General features: G+C 37.5%; 2 non-coding genes across 2 annotated transcripts; both read left to right on the plus strand.

The window, feature by feature from the left end:
* Nucleotides 1-13703: 13703 nt before the first annotated feature.
* On the plus strand, nucleotides 13704-13810 carry LOC114005963 (U6 spliceosomal RNA). The gene has a single exon (XR_003547746.1). It is a non-coding gene; the product is annotated as a U6 spliceosomal RNA (small nuclear RNA).
* A 1773-nt stretch (nucleotides 13811-15583) lies between these two features.
* Nucleotides 15584-15690, plus strand: LOC114005964 (U6 spliceosomal RNA). Its single transcript, XR_003547747.1, has one exon. It is a non-coding gene; the product is annotated as a U6 spliceosomal RNA (small nuclear RNA).
* The last annotated feature ends 2776 nt before the right edge of the window (nucleotides 15691-18466 follow it).

Genomic DNA, 18466 nt, shown 5'->3' on the forward strand with positions numbered 1-18466 from the left:
ACAATCTCTTTGACATCCTTGCTCTTCTCAGTAAAATATTTTATAACTCTCTGAAACATATTGTCCATGTTTCTGCCTATTTTTTAAGAGAGATTTTTGTTATAGAGCATGTGTACTCTGTAGAGAAACAGAGAGACAGAAAGCAAGAAATAACCTCCAGGAGGAGATGGCCATGCCACAATCCCTTCTCTTCGATTCTCCTTTTAGGATTTTGGACACACAGGCACACATGTAGCATGAGTTTGAAGCTGCTGGTGACTTGAACAGTGATTGACCATGTGGGAGTCCAGTGATATAGCAATTATACCATCTGCTGGTCCCTGTTTCTGCCTAGTTTAAATGATAAACATATCAATTATATCTTGTTTATCTCGTCCTTCTGAATGAGGAAAAAAAAAAAAAACAAACCCAGAGATGAGGGCCCACAGTTAATAAAATACTAAGAAACAATATCCCTTATCTGAAGACTTGAGTTGGTTGTTTAAAAAGACTTACAGGCTATCAGGAATGTAAACTTGTTGAGAAAATAGACAAATGCTAATTCCTGGTAAAATGAATGCATTCTAAGAGAAAATCACTGAAGTTTTCAGAATGTAAGGAAGTTTTATCTAAACAAGAAAACAAATTACACTGGCACTGGAATATTTTTTTTCTCTTGAGTCAGCATCTTGCTATATCACAGTCCTCCTGCTTCAGCCCTCCAAATCACTAGGATTACAGGTGCATGCTACCATTCCCAGTCCTTTATGTTCAATTCCTAGGAATTGAACATGAGCTGCCCACATGTTTGCAGCTGGTGAAGTACAGAGTCTTAGCGTTGTGTGCTACTGCAGCTGGGCATGGACTTCTTATTAATAACATTAACATCCATAGACTCTAGGGAAGAGCACTCCAACTCCTAAATCCTATTTCTAGACAATCTGTGTTTTATCTATCATAAGGAAAGATAATTTGAGATATATCAAGGCCTAGAAAACATGTCACTGGTATATCTCATCTAGGAAAAATATTTGAGAAAAGAATTACAACCAAACAGAGAAATTAAATCAAAATCTCAAAAATAGGTGAACATGTGAAGAGGGGAAATACTGTGAAAACAATAAAACCTTACCATGCATTTTAAAATTTCTATAAATACTAGCTGATTTTTGGTTAGTGTGTAATGTAAATACTAAATAAGAGTTTATGTGCTAGAAGGTATATCCCAGAAGGTAAGTTCTAATACTACGACAGAACCTAAGTGATAAACAATCTTAGTAAAGAAGAGGGAAAAAGTTGAAATTACAGTGAGAGTAGAAAGGAGAAGATACATTGAATAATACTCTGATCCCTCTCAAAACTCATTCTCCATCCTATTCTACCCAGTCTGTGCTCTGGAGACTGACTTTCTTGAGTTTCTTTGCTCTTTGCCTTCCAGTTGAGTTCCTAAAATCAAAGCACTGGCAAAGAATCAGAGGGTGAAAAAGGAGAGAAGTAGGGGGTTAGTTCCTCTGTCCTCTCTCCTTGATAGGAAGTAGTCTGGCAGGGTCAAAATCTTCTCCTTAAGGTTACTGTTCCCATCAGATAGTTTATCCCTCTTAGTTACAACTCTACACAGGCTCTATTAACAGTTCCTTCCTTTTGCCCTGACAGGTCATGGCTTCCTGCCATTGTTAATCTCTGTGTGCTTTACCATCGCCTCTTTTTATTGAGATCAAATTCGCATACCACAAATTCACATTTCTAAAGTATATAATTCAGTGGGGTTTGTATACCTTCAAGGTTATACACCCACCGACACTACCTTATTGTGTTGTATTTTCATCACTTCCAAAAGAAACTCCATACATATTGGCAGTCACTTTTCATTCCTCCTTCTCCACCCTCTGACAACAATTGCCCTTTCATTGTCTGTTACTTATCTGTTCTTTATAGCACATATACATAGAATCACATATGTGTGGCTTTTTTGTTTCAGAGTTTATCCACGTTACAACATAAATCTGTACTTCATTCTTTCACATGTCCTAAACAACATTCCATTGTTATGAATGTACTGTATTACATTTTACTTATCATGTGATGGATTTTTCGGTTGCTTCCACCTTTTAGCTATTATGAATAGTTTTGTGTGAGCATAAGACTTCAATGATTTTGTATATATATTTAGGATTTAAATTGCTGGGCCACAGAGCAAGCTGTGTGTTTAATATTTTGAGGAATTGACAAAATCTTTTTACACAGTGCCTATCCAATTTCACAATACCACCAACAAAATATAAGGATTTCAAGGGTTCCACATTCTTATAAACACACACTACCTTCTTTCTCCTTCTTTCTCCTTTTTTTTTTTCCCATCCTTGTAACTTTACAGTACTAAATAGGCACCTCATTCCCTTGCCATCTCCACACCTTCTCTGGGGAAAAGTTTCTTCAAGTCATTTGTTTGTTTTTAAATTAGATTGTCTTTTTATTGTAGAATTGTAAGAGTTCTTTATATACTTGCAATACTAGCTCCTAATCAAATATAATTTATATAAATATTTTCTCCCATTGTGCGGGTTGTCTTTTTACTTTTTAAAATTATTTCTGTTTCAGCCTAATTTTTCCTTTGCTAAATAAATACTGAATCTATTTATTGGTTTGTTGCTATGTATGGACTATGTATTGTATTGTGCATTCTTTATTGTTTCATAGTGTATCTTATAATTTTGTGTTGAAAACAGGACATTTAAAATAACATATTCATTCTGAAAATCAGATTTTTCTTTTTCATTGTAACTTTTTGTTTATTTATTTTTGCTTTTGTTCTAGGGGGCCAGCAGGTGGTATAATGGTTAAGGCACTGGACTCCCACATGTTCAACTGTGGCTTGAGTCCCAGATCTGGCAGCTTGAAACTCACACCAGGTTCGTGTACATACACACATGCCCAAAATCTCAAGAGGAGAATGGAGGAGGAGGGATTTTGGCATGGCCATTCATTCTGGTGTGTGTGTGTGTGGATTTCTTGCTTTCTGTCTCTCTGTCTCTCTGGTGAGTGCATGCACCCTATAGCAAAATTCTCTTAAAAAAAATTGGTTTTTTTTTCCTGTTACATCTTGTAGTTGTTCTTTGTCTGTTTAGTGACTTTTCTAAACTATTTCTGTAGTCTTTATTCTTTACCATGTGTGCTTCCTGCAATCTCTAGTGGTCACCTAGAGTTTAGACAAAGATCTTGTTAAATGTCTGAAACAAGCAAGTCTTCTAGTCTTCGCTAAGGGGTTCTGTTTGCACTTGGACATATTAAGTCAAACAATTGGCAATTCTTCCCTAACTTCCACTTCGTGCTTGCACAGAACTTCCAGTCATCCTGAGTTGAGAAATTAGGGTCTTCTCACATCTTTTATGAGCAAGAATGTAGCTCTACAAATACATGTGTCCTTGTAGATTCCTAGGAGTATGTCAGAGCTATTCAAAACCTCATTGACTTCTTATTAATCAATGTTTCCTTTTAAACTCTGTAGTTAATCTACTGTTTTTCTCTACTGTTTGTTATCCATCACGTTAAAGTATGATATTACAGTGCTTAGTAAATGTTTTTGGCAAATATCAAGGAGAGATCCTTTAAACTCTAAAAGAACTTTACTCTGATTAAATAAGGACAAACTCACAATGAGGTCGTCCAGAAACTATCAGAAAAATAATAATTTGGAAACAGTTGTTTGGAAGAATTCTATTATTCTCTCTGGTATCAGGCACAATGGTTTCTTTTCAAGCTCTTCATTGAATTGCAGAGCAGGCATGAACTAATGTTAATAAAATGCCACAGGCTTTCTGTTCTTATCAAGATTCACCCAATATTTCTTTTTGTAAATTGTGAATTCTGGTTACATATATTCAATATCCATTTTAGTAGGGTGCCGAATGGTTTTTCACAGCATGCATACATATGTGTTAATCAAATCAAGAGTATAATATGCAGATACTCATCTTCTTCAACATTGAACATTACATTATGTTGAGCACATTCAATAATAGTTCTAGTTTTTCTGGGGGAAAGTATATATTGAATCGTCCATATTTTTTTCTCTGCATGGTATTCTATTCATAACCTCTTTTTCTCATTTACATGCATGTATTTGCTAAGAATTTTCTCCAGAACCATTCACCTAGGCCCCCCATGCAACTTCCGGTGTCTACCATTATTCTCTCCACTTTTTCATTTCAAGTCCTTCAGTTTCTGCCACAGAGTGCAGACATTCACTGTATGTTAAGTGGGGACATGTGGTATTCGTCTTTAATATTGTGGTTTATTTCACTTAGTGTTATATCTTGTAGGTTCATCCACTTTGGGTCAAATGAAAGGTATTAATGTTTTTATGACTTGAGTAATATTCAATTGTGTATATGTGCCAAATTATCCCAATCCATTCATTTTATTTTGGGCTTACGTTTATTCCATAACTTAGTTATTATGAATAATGCTAAAATGAACATAGATATCTGATGTCTCTCTGACTATTTCTCGTCCTTTGGCTGTATACGCAATAGTAGAATTACTGGATCACACGGTAGTTTCTGTTTTAGGATTTTTGAGGAAACTTCTTACTGCTTCCCATAGTGACTGTATAGTGACTGTACTGATTTTCATTTCCGCCAGGAATGCACAAAGGTCTTCTTGTCTTTCTAGTCTTTAATTTTCGCCAGACAGCGTATGCACTTGCTGGAGAAATATACAGAGAAAGAGAGAGGGCAAGTAAGAAAGCACCCAATATAGGACGTAGTCATGCTGCAATGCATTCTCCTCCATCTCTTCCTTCTTTGGGGATTTTGGGCATACATACGTTCATGTGTTATCAGTGTGGTTTTCAAGACACTGGGTCCAGGACTTGAACTGTGTAGTTAACCATGTGAGATCCAGCCACCTTAACCATCATGCTACGGGCTTGCCCAAGGGTTCCTTTACTTTGCAATCTTGCTAACACTTTTATTCCTTGTTTTTGTTTTGTTTTGTTTTGTTTTGTTTTGTTTTGTTTTAATTGTAGCCATTATGATTGGGATTAGGTGATATCTCTTGAGATTATAATTTGCACTTCCCTTCTAATAAAATATACTGAACATTTTTTCATGTGCTTTTAAACGATTTTTTTGTCTTCTTTTGAAGGTTGTCTGTCTAAGTCAATTGCTCATTTTTTCAATTGAATTATTAGTTCTTTTTTTTTTGAAAGTTTTTTTTCGCTCTAGGGCACATGCGCTCGCCAGACAGACAGAGAGAGACATAGAGACAGAAAGCGAGAAATCACCCCCCCCAGGGGGGATGGTCACACCACAATCCCTTCTCCTCCATTCTCCTCTCAGGCTCTTGGGCATGCACGCACACGTGCCCGGCGTGAGTTTTAAGCCGCCGGGTTCCGGAGGCGAACCGCGGTTGACTATGTGGGAGTCCAGCGATATAGCCATTACGCTAACTGCTGGTTCCCGGGTGAACTGTTTGAGTTTCTTATATATTCTGATGGTCGATCCTTTTTCTGAAGCATAATTTGCAAATATTTTCTTCTATTCTGTGTGTAACCATTTAGCTAACTATCTTGCTTCTCATCCTGGATAGATACTCCAGGGATGTCACTAGTTAGTCATCTTGCTCTTTCCTCATTTTTCTTGAATGAACATCCCTCATTTATTGCAAGACTTTAATTTCTGCAATTCTGAAAAAAAATTGATTCTGATGATTTTTGTCAGTTTTTCTGTTACTTTTATGGAGGTGTAAAGTTCTAAAGATCTTTATTCTATTATTTTTGCTAGCATTATTGTGTTTTTCTTCTTAAGCAGGGTTTGTATTTTTTCAGTGTTTCATTTGCTGTCAGGTTTAGGTGTTTCCTTTGTACTGTATTTGAAAGAAGACTTCTCTCCATAACCCTGTGGTCTTTCCAGCAATAAGCTGCTATCATTAGTCAATATTTCTTGTGATTGGTATGAAACAGGAAAAGGTGGTCTCTATTATTTTGATTTGGTAGATGCTGTGTACATGAGTTGTAGGGTTGAGGACTTTTCTGTGAATAAGCCCTGACCTGATTACAGGGCTCAATCTATGATGTATTCCTAGCCTTTCCCAAGAGTAGAGTTTTATTTGCCTTTTTCTTTCTCTTTTCTGTTACTTCCCTCAGCTGTAATAAATTCTCCTCAGTGCTCAAAAGAAAATGATTTGTTTGCCTTCCTCCATCAGCAAGCATCGAAGATCCAGAAGTGACATTATGCCTTTTCTCCAATGGCTAATGGTCCCCTCTTCAAAATTGTCTCCAGACTCTCATCTTGTACCCAATCTTATTTGTACATTTATTTATTTGTGAACACCTGGAGAGGTCTACAAAGAGGAATGTGTGCATAGAGGCACATTCCCCTTCCATCTTGAGGTCTCAGGAATTCTGTATTCTTTTACCAGTTCACATTTGACCTTCAGCAATTGATCATAAATTTTAGGGACCTGAGATGGATACCAAACTTGAGTTGTGAAATATTGGTTTCCTTGACTAAAAATGAAGATTTTTCTGCTGAGACTTCTTCCTCCAGATTTATTTTCTAGTAGGTAGGGCTACCTCTGTCTCCATCTCTCCATTACTCTCTGTCTCTCTGTGGCTCCCTGTGACTTTTAATTTAAAAACATTTAAGGTATTCTCTGGGCTATAAGCCCCTCCCTTTTTGTGCGAATTGGTGCCTTTTCCCATTCCATTTAGGAAAGGCACACCTCCCCCCCCCAGGCCAGTCCTTAGATGGAAATTGAACTTGAGCTGGGAAATACTGGTTTTGCACAGTGAGCATGTGCATTGCATGGTTTTTATTTTTTGTTTTTTAAAATTAAAATCTAAATTTTTTTATTATATTTTTTTCTTTCTCTTTTTTTATTTTACTTTTTCTTCTTTTTTCCTCTTCTCTAATTGTTTTTCTTTTTTCTCTATCTTTATTCATTGGCTTCTCAGCCTCTATGCAATAAGTGTCTAGACAGGTCCGAGTGAACAGGATCCAAATATCTGAATACAATTAGGATCAGACTATTTCTCTATTCCCACTAAACCCACTGAATCTGAAGCACAAAGAGTCAAAATGGAACGGAAGAGAGATTGCAGATCACCTCCTCTTGCATACCTCTGAACACCCAGATTGAACTTCAAGAATTAGGAAAAAAAATGCACCGAAATCACTGAATCACAAGAAATATGGGAAAGCAAGAAAATACCTCTCCTCCTAGGGAAAAGAATAACTTCTCCTCATCCTCAGACATGGAAATGTCAGATAAAGAATTTAGAATATTCATAGTGATAAAGCTAACAGAGATGGAAGAGAAGAGAGATGATGAACTGCAAAAGAGGCAGGAGAAAGGAGCTGATGAGTTCCAGGAAGTGAGGAAATTCTTCCAAGATCTAAAAGCGGAAATATACACTATAAAAGAGAATCAAATAGACCTGTTAGAGATGAAGGCTATAATACAGGAAGTCAAAACCTCTCTTGAAGACCCAAGCCAGAGAGCGTTGGGAGTGGCAGCAGCCATGCAACCCTTATGCGGTCCACAAGTTACTCCACCCTGGCCCAAGCCCCTACCTGGGCTGAGTGGGTCCTTAATGGGCCCAAAGGTGATGGAGCCAAGTGGGCACCCTGAGTGCAGTGCAGTCTGGTGCACCCCAGAAGCGAACATGAGCTGGGACAGAAAGCATCCAGGTCAGTCTATCTCTGACTGTGTTGGCCCTCTGGGTGCAGCTTCAGGTCTGTGAGGCCCTCCCAAGTCAGAGACCCCATTCCAGATCTCAGTGCTGGCCAGGTAGGCAAGTTTCACTGTCCCTCTGGCTCTTCTCTGTTCCTTCTAACATTTTTTTTTCTTTTTTCTCTAAAAACAAACAAACAAACAAACAAAATCATTTTCTGCCCTGTTTGTGCCTTTCTCTTGTTAATTTGTCTCCTTTCCCCCCAACTAGGACAGAAATCATCCAGGCCAGGCCTCCTCTGACTGTGTTAGCCCTTCGCAAGGCGTGCATGCCACATGCGGTTTTCTCTTTCTAACCCAATTTCAATATCTACCACGTGATTTCTGTTTTTTCCTCCTGTTTTTGCTCTAGTTCTTTCCTTCCCTTTTTTATTCTTTTTCATTTCTATTTCCTACATTTTTTTCTTTACTTCCCTGTTTTACTGCTCAGCCCTTACCCACTTCCTAGAGGAAACTAGATGATACTAGCTAAACATCGGAACGTTGTGAATTTTAGACAATTCTTTGCACCTCACTGAAGTTGTTGCAAGAAGAGTGAGTCTCCTTTATAAATTCATTTGCAAAACTTATCCTGTGATTTCCACACTGGAGGACACAGTAGAAGGAAGAAAATCCTAACAAATTATTTCACAGTAAGAGAAATATACAAGCTGACAGTCACAGACTCCCTCTCCAAGAAATTAGCCAAAAGTGTACAAATTACCAAATGACTAAGAAACGGAGAAGAGCCTCGAGGATGAGAGAATCAAGTAATACATCTCCAACTAGGGAACACTGTAACTCATCTCAAAGTAGAGAACATTTATGGGAACCAGCAGTTAGAGTAATGGCTATGTCGCTGGACTCCCACATAGTCGACTGCAGTTTGTGTCCCGGACCCAGTGGCTTAAAACTCACACCAGGTGTGTGTGCGTGCATGCCCAAGATCCCGAGAGGAGAATGGAGGAGAAGGGATTGTGGTGTGACCATCCCCCCAGGGGGTGATTTCTCGCTTTCTATCTCTCTGTCTCTCTCTGTCTGTTTGGTGAGCGCAAGCGCCCTATAGCAAAAACCTCTTAAAAAAAAAAAATCAGAAACTCTCCATCTGCTGCCTACAAGAAACCCATCTCATGGAAAAAGACATACACAGATTAAAAGTGAAGGGCTAGAAAAAGCTATCCCATGCAAACGGAAACCAAAAAAGAATGGGAGCCACTATACTGATTTCAGACAAAATAGGCTTTAAGACAAAAAACAGTCAGAAGAGATGAAGAAGGGCATTATATAGTAGTAAAAGGACTAGCTAACCAAGAAGATATAACAATGATAAATATCTATGCACCCAACTCAGGAGCACCAAAATATGTGAAGGAAAGACTGCTAGATCTAAGAGGAGACATAGACTGTAACACAATAATTGCTGGAGATCTCAACACGCCATTATCTCCTTTAGACAGGCCAATGAGACAAAAAATAAGCAAAGAGATTCAGGACCTAAATGATACCATAAATCAGATGGACTTGATAGGCATCTACAGAATTTTCCACCCTCAAAACACAAAATACACATTTTTCTCTGTCATGCATGGTACTTTCTAAAAGATTGAACACATGATAGGGCACAAAACCAGCCTTTACAGATTCAAAAGCATAGAAATATTATTCTAATTATTTTTTAAAACAGTCCATCACTATTTCTCATTTTGCTTCTAAAAAGACTTTACCCATCATAAAATACTTCTCAGACCAATCCAGTTGAGAATACTATATATGTCCTCATCAACAGGTAATAAGTCATATCTGTGTCCCACTAATGTCCTGCCTCTCTATTCTCTTGCTATCATTCTCTATCCTCTTCTCTTCATCCCCCCATTCCACACTATCCTATTACATGGTACTTTCTTGAAGGCTGACCACATAATAGGGCACAAAATCAGCCTTTACAGATTCAGAGGCATAGAAACTATATCCAGCATCTTCTCTGACCATGATGGAATTAAACTTGATATTAATCTCAGGAAAAAACCTCAAAAATACACAAATGCATAGAAACTAAATAACCTACTTCGGAATGACTTCATAACTACGGAAGAGATTGACAGAAATAAAAAGATTCATGGAAACAAATGACAATAAGTACACAAGTTTCCATAATTTTTTAAAAAAATATTATAACTAGATTTATTTGTTGAGATGGGTAGAGACATTGTAGGAAAAGGGACCTGATATTTAGTGAACACTTTTTTTTTTTTTTTTTTTTTGCTATAGGGCACGTGCGCTCTCCAGAAAGACAGAGAGAGACAGAGAGACAGAAAGTGAGAAATCACCCCCTGGGGTGATGGTCATGTCACAATCCCTTCTCTTCCATTCTCCTCTCGGGATCTTGGGCACGCACGCACACGCGTCCGGCGTGAGTTTAAGCCACCGGGTCCAGGACTCAAACCGTGGTTGACTACGTGGAGTCCAGTGACATAGCCATTACGCTAACTGCTGGTCCCAAGTTTCCATAATTTATGGGACACTGAAAAAGCAGCCATAAGAGGGAAGTTCACAGCAATTAATGTTTACAAGAAAAAGATAGAAAGGTGGCAAAAAGACAGCCTAACATCATGACTCAGAGAGTTGGAAAAACAGCAACAGAAAAATCCCAAAAATGCCAGGAGAAAAGAATAATAAAGATTAGAATAGAATTGAGTGAAATAGAAAATAAGTGAACTATACAGAAAATAAATGAGAGAAAAAGGTGGTTCTTTGAAAAGATAAACAAGATTGACACACAATAAGCAAAATTATTAAAGAAGAGAGAAGGGGAATCAGATACATTAAATTCACAATGAATCAGGCAACATTACACAGACACAATAGAAAGACAAAACATCATTAGAGGATACTATGAGCGACTATATGCCAACAAAGAAGAAAACCTGGATGAAATGGACAAATTCCCAGGCACATATAATCTATCAAGATTGACTCAGGAGGACATTGAAAGCCTGAATAGACCTATAACAACAATCAGATTGAGTCAGTAATAAGTGACCTTCCAACAAAGAAAAGCCCAGGTCCCGAAGGCTTTACTGTTGAATTTTTCAAAACTTTTAAAAAAGAGATAACCCCCATCCTACTCACACTGTTTCTAGAGATCCAAAAGGAAGGAACTCTTCCAAATTCATTATATGAAACTTCCATTACCTTCATTCCCAAAGCGGATAAGGATATGACAAAAAAGGAAAACGACAGACCTATATCTTTGATGAATATAAATGCTAAAATTTTCAACAAGATAATTGCTAACCATATTCAACAGCATATGAAAAATGTTATTCATGAAGACCAGGTAGGCTTTATTTCACGGATGCAAGGGTGGTTCGACATAGTCAAAACCATAAATGTAATACACCATATTAACAGAAGGAAAGGTAAAAACCATAGGATCATTTTGATTGATGTGGAAAAAGCATTTGACCAAATACAACATTCTTTTATGATTAAGATGCTCAGGAAAATTGGCATAGAAGGATCGTTTCTCAGCATAATAAAAGCCATCTATAAAAACCCGTTAGCTAACATAATACTGAATGGGGAAAAGTTGAAAGCTTTTCGCCTAAAAACTGGTACCAGACAAGGCTGCCCACTTTCTCCGCTCCTATTCAATATGGTCCTGGAAGTCCTAGCCAATACGATCAGACTAGAGAAGGAAATACAAGGCATTCCAATAAGGGAAAGAAGAGCTGAAATTCTCTCTTTTTGCAGATGACATGACTGTGTACATAGAAGACTCAACGGTATCCATGAAAAAGAAAAACTCATTGAAATAATAAACACATATAGTAAAGTGGCAGGATACAAAATTCGCCTACAAAAATCTATAGGATTTCTATCCAAACAACAAGCAGACAGAGACAGAACTGAAGAAAGTACTCCCATTTACCGTAGCCACAAGAAGTATAAGAAACCTAGGAATAAAACTAACAAAGGATGTCCAAGACCTCTATAAGGAAAACTCCGTAAACCTTAAAGAGGAAATTGAAAAGGACACAAAAGAGTGGAAGGACATCCCATGTTCCTGGATTGGCAGAATTCATCAAAATGACGATCCTACCCAACTTAATCTACATATTTAATGCAATTCCTATAAAATTACAAGAGATACTCTTCACAGATCTAGAAAAGACAATCATAGAATTAGTCTGGAATCATAAAAGACCCTGTATTGCCAAAGCCATCCTGTGCAAGAAGAGTAGAGTGGGTGACATCTCAATTCCTGACCCCAAAATTTATTACAAAATTGTGATAATCAAAACAGGATGGTACTGGCACAAAAACAGAGAATAGAACCAATGGAACAGAGTAGATACCCCAGAAATAATCCCCCAAAATATACAGCCAACTGATCTGTGACAAAGGGTACCAGTCAGTTCAGTGGGAAAACAAAAACATCTTTAGCAAATGGTGCTGAAAAAACTGGGTATCCAACTGCAGAAAGGTAAATCTGAATTCCTATCTGTCACCATTAACAAAAGTCAAATAAAAGTGGATCAAAGATCTAAACCTAAGACTGCAAACTATAAAACTACTGGTAGAAAACACTGGGGAAACTCTGGGAGACTTTGGGGTAGGTAACGACTTCTTAAGCAAGACCCCCAAAGCACAGGCAATAATCTCCCAAATGGACATATGGGATTACATCAGATTAAGAAGTTTCTGCACAGCACAGGACACCATAATTAGTGTGAATTGACAACCCTCAGAATTGGAGAAAATTTTTGTTAACTGTGCTTCAGAAAAGGGACTGATAACCAGAATACACAGGGAACTCAAGTGGCTTACCTCGAAGAAAATGATTAACCCAATTAAAAGATAGGAAAATGAGCAGAATAAACAACTTTCTAAGGAAGCTATATGAACAGCCAAAAAGTATATGAAAAAATACTCAGCATCCCTCATCATAAGGGAGATACAGATCAAAACAAAAATGAGATACCATCTAACCCCAATCAGAATGGTGAAGATTAAAAAAAAAAAATGGTAAGTGCTGGAAGGGATATGGTGAATGGGGAACACTTCTCTATTGTTGGTAGGAATGTAAATGCGTTCAGCCACTGTGGAAAAGAATATGGGAGTTCCTCAAAGACCTTCAAATAGAATTAGCATATATTCCAGCTATTCCACTCCCGTGTATCTACCCAAAGGACAGGAGAACGTTCAGTCAGAAAAGCACTTCCACAACTGTATTTATTGTTGCATTATTTATGATTGCTAAAACATGGAACCAACCCACATGTCCACAAACAGATGAATGGATTGGAAAAGTGTGGCACATAAACTCCATGAAATACTATTCAGCCATAAACAAACAACGTGGCCCTCAAATTTGATAAAAAGTGGACAAATATGGAAGATCTGCTGCTGAGTGAAGCAAATCAGGCTATGAAAGAGAGACATTGTATATCTCCACTTAACATAAACCAACTGTCCACACTCTATGGTAGATACTGAAAGTCTGGAGAACATAAAAGCTTTAAAAATTGTCATAGACACTAGAGACAAAGTGGAAGGAAAGTGTAAGAGGGGATGAGCAAAGGAAAGGAAAACTTGGGGAAAAATAGAAGTAGGACATTTGTGGGACACAGATACGGTTTATTATCTGTTGAGGATGTGTATAGTACTCTTTTTTTTTTGAAGAGGTTTTTGCTCTAGGGCGCATGTGCTCGCCAGACAGAGAGAGACAGAGAGACAGAAAGCAAGAAATCACCCCCCCAGGGGGGATGGCCACTCTGCAATCCCTTCTCCTCCATTCTCCTCTTGGGATCTTGGGCACGCATGCACATGCGCCCAGTGTGAGTTTAAGCCAGTGGGTCCGGGATGCAAACTGTGGTCGACTACATGGGAGTCCAGCGTCATAGCCATTATGCTAACTGCTGGTCCCAAGGATGTGTATAGTATTCTTAATTGGACTGAACTGAGATGTATATCATGGTGGGTAAAGTCTCTTTAAAATCTAAATGATGGTACTTGCTTCGGCAGCACATATACTAAAATTAAAACGATACAGGGATGATTATCATGGCCCCTGCTCAAGGATGACATGTGAATTCATGAAGTGTTCCATATTTTTGATGCAGTTCTCCAATTCTGCCTCAGCGCCAGGAAAAGCTCAAACTCAGAGCCCACACCCCCATCCGGGTGCCTCCACATCCATTCCCTCTTCCATATAATCTTCTAGAGACCTACACAAGTTTCTATCCCTTACCTGTTTTCCTCCTGTCTTCCCCTGTCCCTGTCCCTATCCATCCCTCCCGGTCTGGAACATAACAGACACCAAAACAAAACCCAACTTGGTGAAAGGAATAACCAAAAAGAAGATAGTGTTCAGGTAAAAGAAGACAGTATCCAGGTAAGCCATGCACCTTCCCTCCTTCCTCCTCTCCATTAAGGCAGCTCATATACGCTTGTATTGAACTGAGTAAATGAGTAGATGTTGTGTACCTCGCCAGAGTATTTAATTCTCAAAATGTGTAGACCTTGATGGTAGGTGTGACATGTTACTTTCCCTTCCTTGGTTTATTTAAGATATTGTTACAGAAATATTGTTGTTTTATTCAGGGGCACACTCTCAGGGGAGAGAGGAGTGCATTTAGACCTATGTGCAAGTGTACAAATGGTGACGTGGCTATATAGAAAGCCATGCGTGAAGAAGAATAAACTTCATTTAAAAAATCTAAATGATGTATAGTGATTGAATGTATAAATAATAATAATAATAAAGAAAAAAGAATAATTTGGATCACTTTTCTGACTTTTCAACCCACCTTCCCTGGGAAGTTTCTGCAGTGTTATAGGAAAGTTTAGCTGTTTTTCTAGGGTAATGATTTGCTTATTTAAAATTGTATCCAAACTAACTGATCAGACAATATATATCTAAAACTCATAAAGCACTAGAAAATTTTGGACTGTTATAACCTAAACATTTTTGCTGATAATTTCTGTTATAGAATGGATATTTGGGCATTTAATGTACTTGTGGACATGACATGCCTTTCTAAAACTGTTAACATGACCAGGCATTCTACACCATAGACGAAATATTTTGTACCAGGTTACCTGTGGCACAGTAAGTGCTGTGTTTGGGGTAAACATGCAATAAGTTATATTTCGTTTTCTCTTTTGTCTTAGATAAGGTAGAAACCATATGTGTGTCATATCTGCCTATACCAAGAAAAATATATATTAATAGTAAAATAATTTCTTATGTCTGTGATCACTCATTTATTTTTCAAATAATTGATACAGTATGTTCTTAGTGCTATTAAGTATGTATGTATGTATGTAACTTTGGTTTTTTAATTGAAAGTTGTTAAGTATTTCACTTGGTCAGGACTCTTTAATCTCACTTTCTTTTGTTTGCATTAAATGTAGTTATTTTATTTATTTTTGTGTGACAGTAAGAATAGAAGCCAACCATAACGACATATACACTAATAAAGAACTAAGCATTTAGAGTTGTTGGCAGTGAGCCCAGTTGGTGGTGGGTTGAAAGCGCCAACGATGGCAGTGGTTTGCTTCCCTCTTTCTTTTGAGAGATAAAGGAAGAACATAGAGAACCATAAAATGGCAAATGTTAGGGGAAGTATAGAAAAACACGGGGTCAGCGCTGGTTTCTTGAGTAGAGAGAGAAGAGTCATCGTGTGACCACCAGCTGACACTCTCTTACACGCTTCTGAGGGGAGAGCCTGACTCCTTAAATTTGATAAAAAGTGGACAAATATGGAAGATCTGCTGCTGAGTGAAGCAAATCAGGCTATGAAAGAGAGACATTATAGTATTCTTAATTGGACTGAACTGAGATGTATATCATGGTGGGTAAAGTCTCTTTAAAATCTAAATGATGGTACTTGCTTCGGCAGCACATATACTAAAATTAAAACGATACAGGGATGATTATCATGGCCCCTGCTCAAGGATGACATGTGAATTCATGAAGTGTTCCATATTTTTGATGCAGTTCTCCAATTCTGCCTCAGCGCCAGGAAAAGCTCAAACTCAGAGCCCACACCCCCATCCGGGTGCCTCCACATCCATTCCCTCTTCCATATAATCTTCTAGAGACCTACACAAGTTTCTATCCCTTACCTGTTTTCCTCCTGTCTTCCCCTGTCCCTGTCCCTATCCATCCCTCCCGGTCTGGAACATAACAGACACCAAAACAAAACCCAACTTGGTGAAAGGAATAACCAAAAAGAAGATAGTGTTCAGGTAAAAGAAGACAGTATCCAGGTAAGCCATGCACCTTCCCTCCTTCCTCCTCTCCATTAAGGCAGCTCATATACGCTTGTATTGAACTGAGTAAATGAGTAGATGTTGTGTACCTCGCCAGAGTATTTAATTCTCAAAATGTGTAGACCTTGATGGTAGGTGTGACATGTTACTTTCCCTTCCTTGGTTTATTTAAGATATTGTTACAGAAATATTGTTGTTTTATTCAGGGGCACACTCTCAGGGGAGAGAGGAGTGCATTTAGACCTATGTGCAAGTGTACAAATGGTGACGTGGCTATATAGAAAGCCATGCGTGAAGAAGAATAAACTTCATTTAAAAAATCTAAATGATGTATAGTGATTGAATGTATAAATAATAATAATAATAAAGAAAAAAGAATAATTTGGATCACTTTTCTGACTTTTCAACCCACCTTCCCTGGGAAGTTTCTGCAGTGTTATAGGAAAGTTTAGCTGTTTTTCTAGGGTAATGATTTGCTTATTTAAAATTGTATCCAAACTAACTGATCAGACAATATATATCTAAAACTCATAAAGCACTAGAAAATTTTGGACTGTTATAACCTAAACATTTTTGCTGATAATTTCTGTTATAGAATGGATATTTGGGCATTTAATGTACTTGTGGACATGACATGCCTTTCTAAAACTGTTAACATGACCAGGCATTCTACACCATAGACGAAATATTTTGTACCAGGTTACCTGTGGCACAGTAAGTGCTGTGTTTGGGGTAAACATGCAATAAGTTATATTTCGTTTTCTCTTTTGTCTTAGATAAGGTAGAAACCATATGTGTGTCATATCTGCCTATACCAAGAAAAATATATATTAATAGTAAAATAATTTCTTATGTCTGTGATCACTCATTTATTTTTCAAATAATTGATACAGTATGTTCTTAGTGCTATTAAGTATGTATGTATGTATGTAACTTTGGTTTTTTAATTGAAAGTTGTTAAGTATTTCACTTGGTCAGGACTCTTTAATCTCACTTTCTTTTGTTTGCATTAAATGTAGTTATTTTATTTATTTTTGTGTGACAGTAAGAATAGAAGCCAACCATAACGACATATACACTAATAAAGAACTAAGCATTTAGAGTTGTTGGCAGTGAGCCCAGTTGGTGGTGGGTTGAAAGCGCCAACGATGGCAGTGGTTTGCTTCCCTCTTTCTTTTGAGAGATAAAGGAAGAACATAGAGAACCATAAAATGGCAAATGTTAGGGGAAGTATAGAAAAACACGGGGTCAGCGCTGGTTTCTTGAGTAGAGAGAGAAGAGTCATCGTGTGACCACCAGCTGACACTCTCTTACACGCTTCTGAGGGGAGAGCCTGACTCCTTAGAGCTGTTAGCAAAATGTGAAATGCTGTTTGGCTTTGATTCTTTCTTACTCTAACTCTTGTAATGATGCATCTCTTAACTCTTACCAATTTATCCAGCTCGTCCAAAAGATAAACTTGAAATAGAGCTTTTGTTGTTTGCCAAAGAAGATTTATGGAAGTTTTTATCCCATTTTTCTTGCAAATGTTGAAAATAATTTCATTTGGCTTCATGCCACGTCCCCTTTTTCCCTCATCCCCTAAATGTAGCTAAAATTATAGTGAGCATCCTACAGGAAACCAAGAGAACCAAGAGAAAAACAGAATAAAATTCAGAAAGGTCAGAATTTAGTTAGGTACAATTTTACCTCTCAAATGAGTCTAAAGAAAACAAAACTATATCATTTAAAATTATGATCATTTGATTTTATTCCTTTTTAAAAAATATATAATCAGATGTTTTTGTATATTTTGGGGAGAGGGATATTGATTTCTTTAGTTGATGTTTTCAGTTTTCTCTGCCATTAATGTTTCCTTCTTATATTCAGTGTTTCAAATATAATTTGTATTTAAAGATCTTAAAGTAACAAAACAAAAACAAACACAAAAAAACCTCCTTTGAAAGTATTAAAAGCAGACTAGATCATACAGAAAATAGAATCTTAATTGTAGAATATAGAACCACTGGCCTAGAAAAATCCACCACGAAGACTGAGATAACTGTCCCCCCAAATGAGAATAATATACGAGAAATATTAGATACCATCAAACATCCAAACACTGAAAAACATGTTTCCCAGAAGGCAAAGAGACTTGTAAGGTCATTGATAATCTATTCCATGGAATCCTGGAAGAAAACTTTCCCAGCCTGGAGAGGCATTCAATATCCAGTCCCAAGAAATACAAAAGACCCCAAATAGAATCAACCCAAGAAGATCTTCTTCAAACACATTACAGCCAGAGTGTCCAAAACCATAGACAAAGACAAGATACTAAGTAAGAATGGCAAGAGAGAAAATTCAAGTTACCTACAAAGAATATCTCATCAGGCTCACAGCAGACCTCTCGTTGGAAACAATGAGAGGGAGGAAAGAATAGGAAAATATATTCAAAGTGTTAAGGGAAAAGCAATTCCAACCAAGAATATTGTACCCAGCAAGATTATCCTTCATA

The sequence above is a fragment of the Tupaia chinensis genome, unplaced genomic scaffold, assembly GCF_000334495.1.
Source record: "Tupaia chinensis unplaced genomic scaffold, TupChi_1.0 Scaffold145057_1, whole genome shotgun sequence".
Taxonomy (NCBI): Eukaryota; Metazoa; Chordata; class Mammalia; order Scandentia; family Tupaiidae; genus Tupaia; species Tupaia belangeri.